The sequence below is a fragment of the Diceros bicornis genome, chromosome 16 (assembly GCF_020826845.1).
Source record: "Diceros bicornis minor isolate mBicDic1 chromosome 16, mDicBic1.mat.cur, whole genome shotgun sequence".
NCBI lineage: Eukaryota > Metazoa > Chordata > Mammalia > Perissodactyla > Rhinocerotidae > Diceros > Diceros bicornis.
The window spans coordinates 14,828,090-14,835,372 of NC_080755.1; positions in this window are offsets into that span (position 1 = coordinate 14,828,090).

The following is a 7,283-nucleotide window of genomic DNA, read 5'->3' on the forward strand; positions in this document are numbered from 1 at the left end:
AGGATTAAATGAGTGTATTAGTTTTCTATTGCTGCATAACAAATTACCAAAAATTTAGCAGCTTAAAATAAAACATCTTACAGTCTCCATGGGTTAGGAGTTAGGAAAAACTCAGTTCTTCCTCGTGTGTGTTTCCTTACTCTCACACTACTACCACACTCACAACACTTCTAACTCCAAGGATGTGGGGGTTTTCTCCACCAAGCAATTCTTTGCGACACTAGCTGGGTGTCCTACAATTTAACTCAGTTCTGGCACTATCTCCCTGGCGATAGCGTCGGATCCTACAGGTTAAGGCCTCAGTCCCACAAGACTGCCCCCCACCCCCATGTCAGATGCCAGTCACAAGTCCATGTTGTCACCTGTGCTTCTGACTGACAGGCTATAAATCGGAGGTTCCCACAATCCCCTCTGTGGGTTTGATTAATTTGCAAGAGTGGCGCACAGAACTCAGGAAAATAGTTTACTTACTGTTTACCAATTTATTATAAAAGGATATGATAAAAGATACAGATGAATATCCAAATGGAAGAGATGCACAGGGCAAAGTATGTGGGAAGGGGTGCGGAGCTTCCATGCCCTCTCCAGGCGCACGTCTCTCTCCGCACTGCCACACGTTCACCAACCTGGAAGCTCTCCGAACCCTGTGCTTTTGAGATTTTTATGGAAGCTTCATACGTGGGCATGATCCATCATTAACTCCATTTCCAGCCTCTCTCCCCTCTCTGGATAATGGAGCAGAGGTCGGCTGAAAATTCCAAGCTTCTAGTCATGGCTGGTTCTTCTGGGTGACCAGCCCTTGTCCAGGAGCCCATCAACAGTCACCTCATTAGAACCAAAGATACTTCTGTCATGCAGGAAATTCCAAGGAATTTAGGAACTCTGTGTCAGGAACAGGGGTCAAAGACCAAATCCTAGAACAAAAGATGCCTCTAGTGCTCTTATCACTTAGGAAATTACAAGGGATTTAGGCGGTCTGTGCCCGGAACAGGGGGCAGAGGCCAATATATGTATTTTCTATTATCTCACAGGAGTCCAGGCATATTTTTGCTGGTTCTTGTGCTCATGGTCTCACAAGGCTGAAATCAGTGTTTGGGGCAGAATTTTGATCTCCACTGCAGCTTGGGGTCTTCTTTTAAGCTCATTGGTTGTTGACAGAATTTTGTTCCTTACAGTTGTAGGACAGAGGTCTCTGCTTTTTTGCTGTCAGCCAACTGGGCACCCTTCTCATATCCTAGAGGCTTCCCCACCTTCCCTGCCATGTGATCCTCTCCCCAGCTTGGCAGTTTGTCCTTATGGGGCCAGAGGAGAATCTCTCTCATCCTTGGAATCGCTTCCTTTGGGAATGGGCTAGTGACTTTTAAGAGCTCATCTGATTAGGTCAGCCCCACCCAGGATAATTTTCCTTTTGATTAACTCAAAGTCAACTGATGAGGGACCTTAATTACACCTGCAAAATCCCTTCCTCCATGTGATGTAATATAATCATAGGAGTAACTATCCCATCATAGTCACAAGTCACGCCTACACTCAAGGGAAGGGGGTTGTACGGAGTGTGTACAATGGGGGGAGGAAGCTTGGGGCCACCTTGGAATTCTACCTATCACAACACTTCTTCTCACTTGTGAGGAGTTAACCCACAACAGGTTTTCTGTCTATTCCATAAACACATTTGTATTTAGAACTTGAGGAATTTGATATCAGACTTTCTTATTTATTGCCCTCTGGGTCCTTTGGGAAAGGGCAGTCATGAACAGAAAGGAGGGCAAGAATATTTGGGAAGGACCCCCCGCAGAACTCGCAGAGGATCAGGGTAAAGCCAAGGAGGTCTGTGCCTTCTGAGTTATATTTCTGAGTTATATTATAAAATTTTAAATTATTCATTTATTTTTTTTGAGGAAGATTGGCCCTGAGCTAACATCTGTTGCCAATCTTCCTCCTTTTTTCCTTTTTTATCTCCCCAGTAGATAGTTGTATGTCATAGGTGTACATTCTTCTAGTTGCTCTACATGGGACGCCGCCACAGCATGGCTCGATAAGCAGTGTGTAGGTCCATGCCCAGGATCCAAACTGGCAAACCCTGGGCCGCTGAAGTGGAGCATACAAATCTAACCGCTTTGCCGATGGGCTGGTCCCCTAAATTAGTTATTTTTAATGATGTCTAGAAGAAGGAAGAGAAATTATCATTCATAGAATTTTTAATGGGAAAAGTAATTTCAATATGTTTTTTGTGAAGAACTTTTGGGGAAAAATTATCCATAGACTCTCCATGATTATTACTTCAAATATGAACCTGAGTTAAAAGAAGAAAAATTTGCTGATTTTTGTGTTTGAAATTCGAGTACTTGAGGCATGGAGAGTGTTCAATTTATTTGTAATACCATAAATTATGCATTAGATTAACATTTTTTGTGATTCATTTTCTCACTTATTAATTTAATGAATACAATTTTTCAAAGAGAGGTTTATTATTGTGAGTAATACAGTGGCAATAAGGACGAGGCAGTTCTATTCATCCTGGGTTAAGTGAGAACACCTTCATTTTCATAACTTAGAGCATTATCCCTTATACAGAGAGATTGAACTAAATGCCATGTCTTCTGTATTTGCCCAGAGAGCTTATCAGGATGGTTTGTTAAGGAGGAAACATTTTGTGTTTGTCTAAAAGTAGCAATTTAGAAAAAAAAAACTCAGGAAATTTTTAGGGACTGAATTGGTTTCATGCTTCTAAGAATTTATAAATGAACTAGCTGTGGAAATGAAAAAAATGGTTATAAAGAATTTCTCAATATGAAAGAATGTGAACTAGTGTCACCAGGAACTAAGAAACCAGTTTTGATGATATATATGGTATATATGACAGAATAAAATTATGTTCTATCTTTTATTCTAAGTATCTATAAGTATAGAACCAACTGTAAATAACATATCTAGCCCACAGTGAAGCCATGAATCACTGGTCTTTATGAAAAATAAAATTCATCAATAAACTTTAGAAGAAAGAAAACATGCTCAACATTGAATCCTGTGACATAATAATATTACCCAATACGCATGTTGAAAATGCAGTTCTGGGGCCGGCCCCCTGGAGTAGTGGTTAAGTGCGTGCGCTCCGCTGCTGGCGGCCCAGCTTCGGATCCCAGGTACGCACCGATGCACCGCTTGTCAGGCCATGCTGCGTTGGCGTCCCATATAAAGTGGAGGAAGATGGGCACAGATGTTAGCCCAGGGCCAGTCTTCCTCAGCAAAAAGAGGAGGATTGGCATGGATGTTAGCTCAGGGCTGATCTTCCTCACACACACACAAAAAAGAAAATGCAGTTGTTTACTAGCATTCCAGCTTAAAAACAAACCATAGAGGATTCATTTCTGGGGTATTAAACATCATTTGAATAGATTACACCTCCACACATCAGTTGTATGTGGATACTTCCAGGCAGAATGATTTTGTTGAAAATTTTTGAAAAGTAAGTTAATTTGTTCTAGTTGTTGGTAGCCATAGCTCTATCAGGTTGCTCCTTGCTGCTACCAGATCTTCTCATTTTTTTTTATGATTTGATATGTATATATTGTGAAATGATTACCACAAAAAGTTTAGTTAACAACAATCACCTCACATAGTTACAAAAAATTGTTTTCTTGTGATGAGAACTTTTAAGATTTACTCTCAGCATCTTTCAAATATACAATACAGTATTGTTAACTATAGTCACCACGCTGTACATTACATCCCCAGAACTTATTTATCTTATAACTTTTGACCACCTGCACCCATTTTGCCTGCTCCCCACCCTCCATGTCTGACAACCACCAATCTATTCTTTGTATCTTTTTTAAAAAAGATTCTACATGTAAGTGAGATCATATGGTATTTGTCTTTCTCTGTCTGACTTATTTCACTTAGTATAATGCCCTCAAGATTCATCCATGTTGTCGCAATTGGCAGGATTTTCTTTTTTTTTTATGGCTGAACAATATTCCTCTGTGTGTGTGTGTGTGTGTGTGTGTGTGTGTGTGTATGCTACGTTTTCTTTATCCCTTCATCCATTGATGGACACTTAGGTTACTTCCATGTCTTGGCTATTCTAAGTAATGCTGTGATGAACATGGGGGTGCATATATCTTTTTGAGTTAGTGTTTTTGTTTTCTTCAGATAAATACCCAGAAAGGGAATTGCTGGATCATGTGGTAGTTCTATTTCTAATTTTTGAGGGCCCTCCATACTGTTTTCCATAGTAGCTGCACCAATTTACATTCTAACCGAGAATGTACGAGGGTTTCCTTTTCTCCACATCATCACCAACACTTGTTATCTCTTGTCTTTTTAATGATAGCCATTCTAACAGGTGTGAGGTGATCTCTCATTGTGGTTTTGATTTGCATTTCCCTGATGATTAGTGATGTTGAGCCCCTTTTCAGGTACCTGTTGGCCATTTGAATGTCTTCTCAGATCTTCTCATTTTTAATAGAAGCAGGAAATCTGGGCTCTGTTTTGTATGAGATCTTCTAATTTTTAAATGTTGGCTCAATTTTTATAAAAAGTGCCATTCAACCCAAAGGAAACCTGTGTGTGGCCCACCGGGGAGAGAGATCTGTGTGGGGAACTGATATTGACGGGAAGTAGAGAGAGGGTGGGCTCAGAGCTGCTGTGCTCCTCACCTTCCTGGCCCCTTAGGGAAGCCTTTTCATCTTCTGAACCTCAGCTTCCATTTATACAAGAGGGGATCAGCAGATTTGTGGTTCCTAGAGGTGGGTGGTGGGGTGGGGGAGGGGGAATGAAGATGGTCAAAAGGCACAAACTTCTAGTGATAAGATATATAGGTACTGGGGATGTAATGTACAACACTGCTCTACGGTAGATTTGAAAGTTGTTAGGAGCGTAGATCCTAAGAGTTCTCATCACAGGAAAAAAACATTTTTTTCTTTTTCTTTTTTGTATGTATATGAGATGATAGGTGTTAACTTATTGTGATAATCATTTCACAATATATGTAAATCAAATCATTATGCTGGACACCTTAAACTTTTACAGTGATATATGTCAATTATATCTCAATAAAACTGGGAAAAAAAAGAGGGGATCGGATGACATGACCTCTTAAGCGCCTTCCTCTAAAACTCTTGAAGAATTTCTTTTTCTATTTTATACCAGTGACATGCTGTTCAGTGTGTTTCTTGATGAAGCTTTTCTTTAATACACGAGATTCATGAGTTACTTGATTTCTCCTTTATTATTTTTTTTAATCTTTTTTTTGTGTGTGTGTGAGGAAGATCAGCCCTGAGCTAACATCTGTGCTAATCCTCCTCTTTTTGCTGAGGAAGACCGGCTCTGAGCTAACATCTATTGCCAATCCTCCTCCTTTTTTTCCCCCAAAGCCCCAATAGATAGTTGTATGTCATAGTTGCACATCCTTCTAGTTGCTGTATGTGGGACGCGGCCTCAGCATGGCCGGAGAAGCGGTGCGTCAGTGCGCACTCGGGATCCGAACCTGGGCCGCCAGTAGCGGAGCGCACGCACTTAACTGCTAAGCCACGGGGTCGGCCCCCATTTATTTTTCTTATGCCCATTATCTTTCACATGATGTTTTCTGAGTGGTAGCATGCTCTGGAACAGTTGTAGCTTATTACTCTTTTGTTTTGACATTTTAGGTTTTTCAAGGATTAATTTCCTAATTTACAGTCCAAGAAATAAAGTCCATCTAATATATATAAAGAGAATTAGCATCATAATTATTCTCTCTCCTCTTCCCTTCCTTTTCATTTTGTGTGGAATTATCTCTTGGGCCATGATAAGTAGCAGAAAATGAAGCTGCAGTTAGCAGATATTTAGTGATTTTTAGCTTTTCGGGCAGTCAGTCTGGTTAATTCAGCTCCAAATTCGACTTCACTTTTAACTGTGTACAAATTCTAAAATTTCTGGCACTAGCTGTAGGAATTCCAGTTTTTCAGGTTAGGCTGCAGAGTTTGATTTTTATTAAGATTGATTTCCTAGAATCCTGGAATTATTTTTGAACAATCTGGGCTTGCCATCTAAAAGCATTATACCATTTAAAAAAACAACACTCAGGTGTAAGAAAAACATAAGAAACAGGCAGCCTCACAGTAAAATTTATTCAGCGTCCCAACCTTTTGTCAAGGTCTCTCTGCTTTACATATTTGTTGTGAAAAGGTATCCTTAGCAACCAAGATCATTGGCTTCTCATATAAAAGAGACCCCAGACCGTTCCTCTAACATCTAAAGATTGATATTGGGTTTGCTTTTCCTTCCCAGTGATAATCAACACACAGATGGCAGGACCTGACAGGAAAGGGGCAGGGGCCACAGCATTTGAATAAAAATCGGAATGAGCTTTAGGCCACACCATGGTGGTCTCCCCTTCTCTGCACTCTCTCCTTATCTTTCTGCAGGGTCTCTTCCAGTAAGGCTGCCCAACAGAAGGAAACCTGGCATTTCATTAGGGCACTGGGAAAAACAAAAATGCTCCTGGAGCATTCCTACAATTCAGAGTGAAGATAGTCGTATTGAGTACCATCTGAAAGCAAAATGTATATTCTTACAAATTGTCATTATTGAAAAAAGAGTGATAATGAGAAAAGAATGATTAGCTCCTGGGGTGATAATATTTGGGCGTACTTGAGAAGTATTAGCAGGAGGCTGTTTTCTAATTTTTATTCTGAAATTAGTCAAAGGGAGTTCCCTGCTTCTATGGTGGGTCTTTTTTCATAAACTTTGTTGGGGAGATTTTCAGAAAGAGGCTATTATTTTTGAAATTCCTTTGAGATACTAAATGCCTTTCCCCCTTTTTCCTGAAGGAAGCCACAGCAAATGTCTCAATTTGAGGCTGTGAAACAAGCGCTGTCTCCCTGACCACAGGTGGCTTCCACACTAATTTCCAACAGGTTGGAGCTCTCTCCTAACTGTGAATAAGAAAAGTAGGAGAGGCAGATCAATGGTAAGGATAAAACCCTTCCTTTATTGGCTCTCATGTTTTGGTTCTCTTTAGCTCCTGCTTAACTATAGAAACTGTTCCTAGAATTGGGCATTCGCACTTACATCAGAAACCTCTGCACTGACAAGTTATTGAAGCTTTTTTCACCTTTTCATGGCTTTTCTTGGCTGACTGTCCGTAAAGTGAAATTTACAATTCAGGCAATGCTTTCTTCGTGTTTCTGACCTACCACTTTCTTTCTTTTTTTAACATTTATATTTTTTTATTGAGGTCACTTTGGTTTATAACATTATATAAATTTGAGATGTACATTATTATACTTCGACTTCTGTAT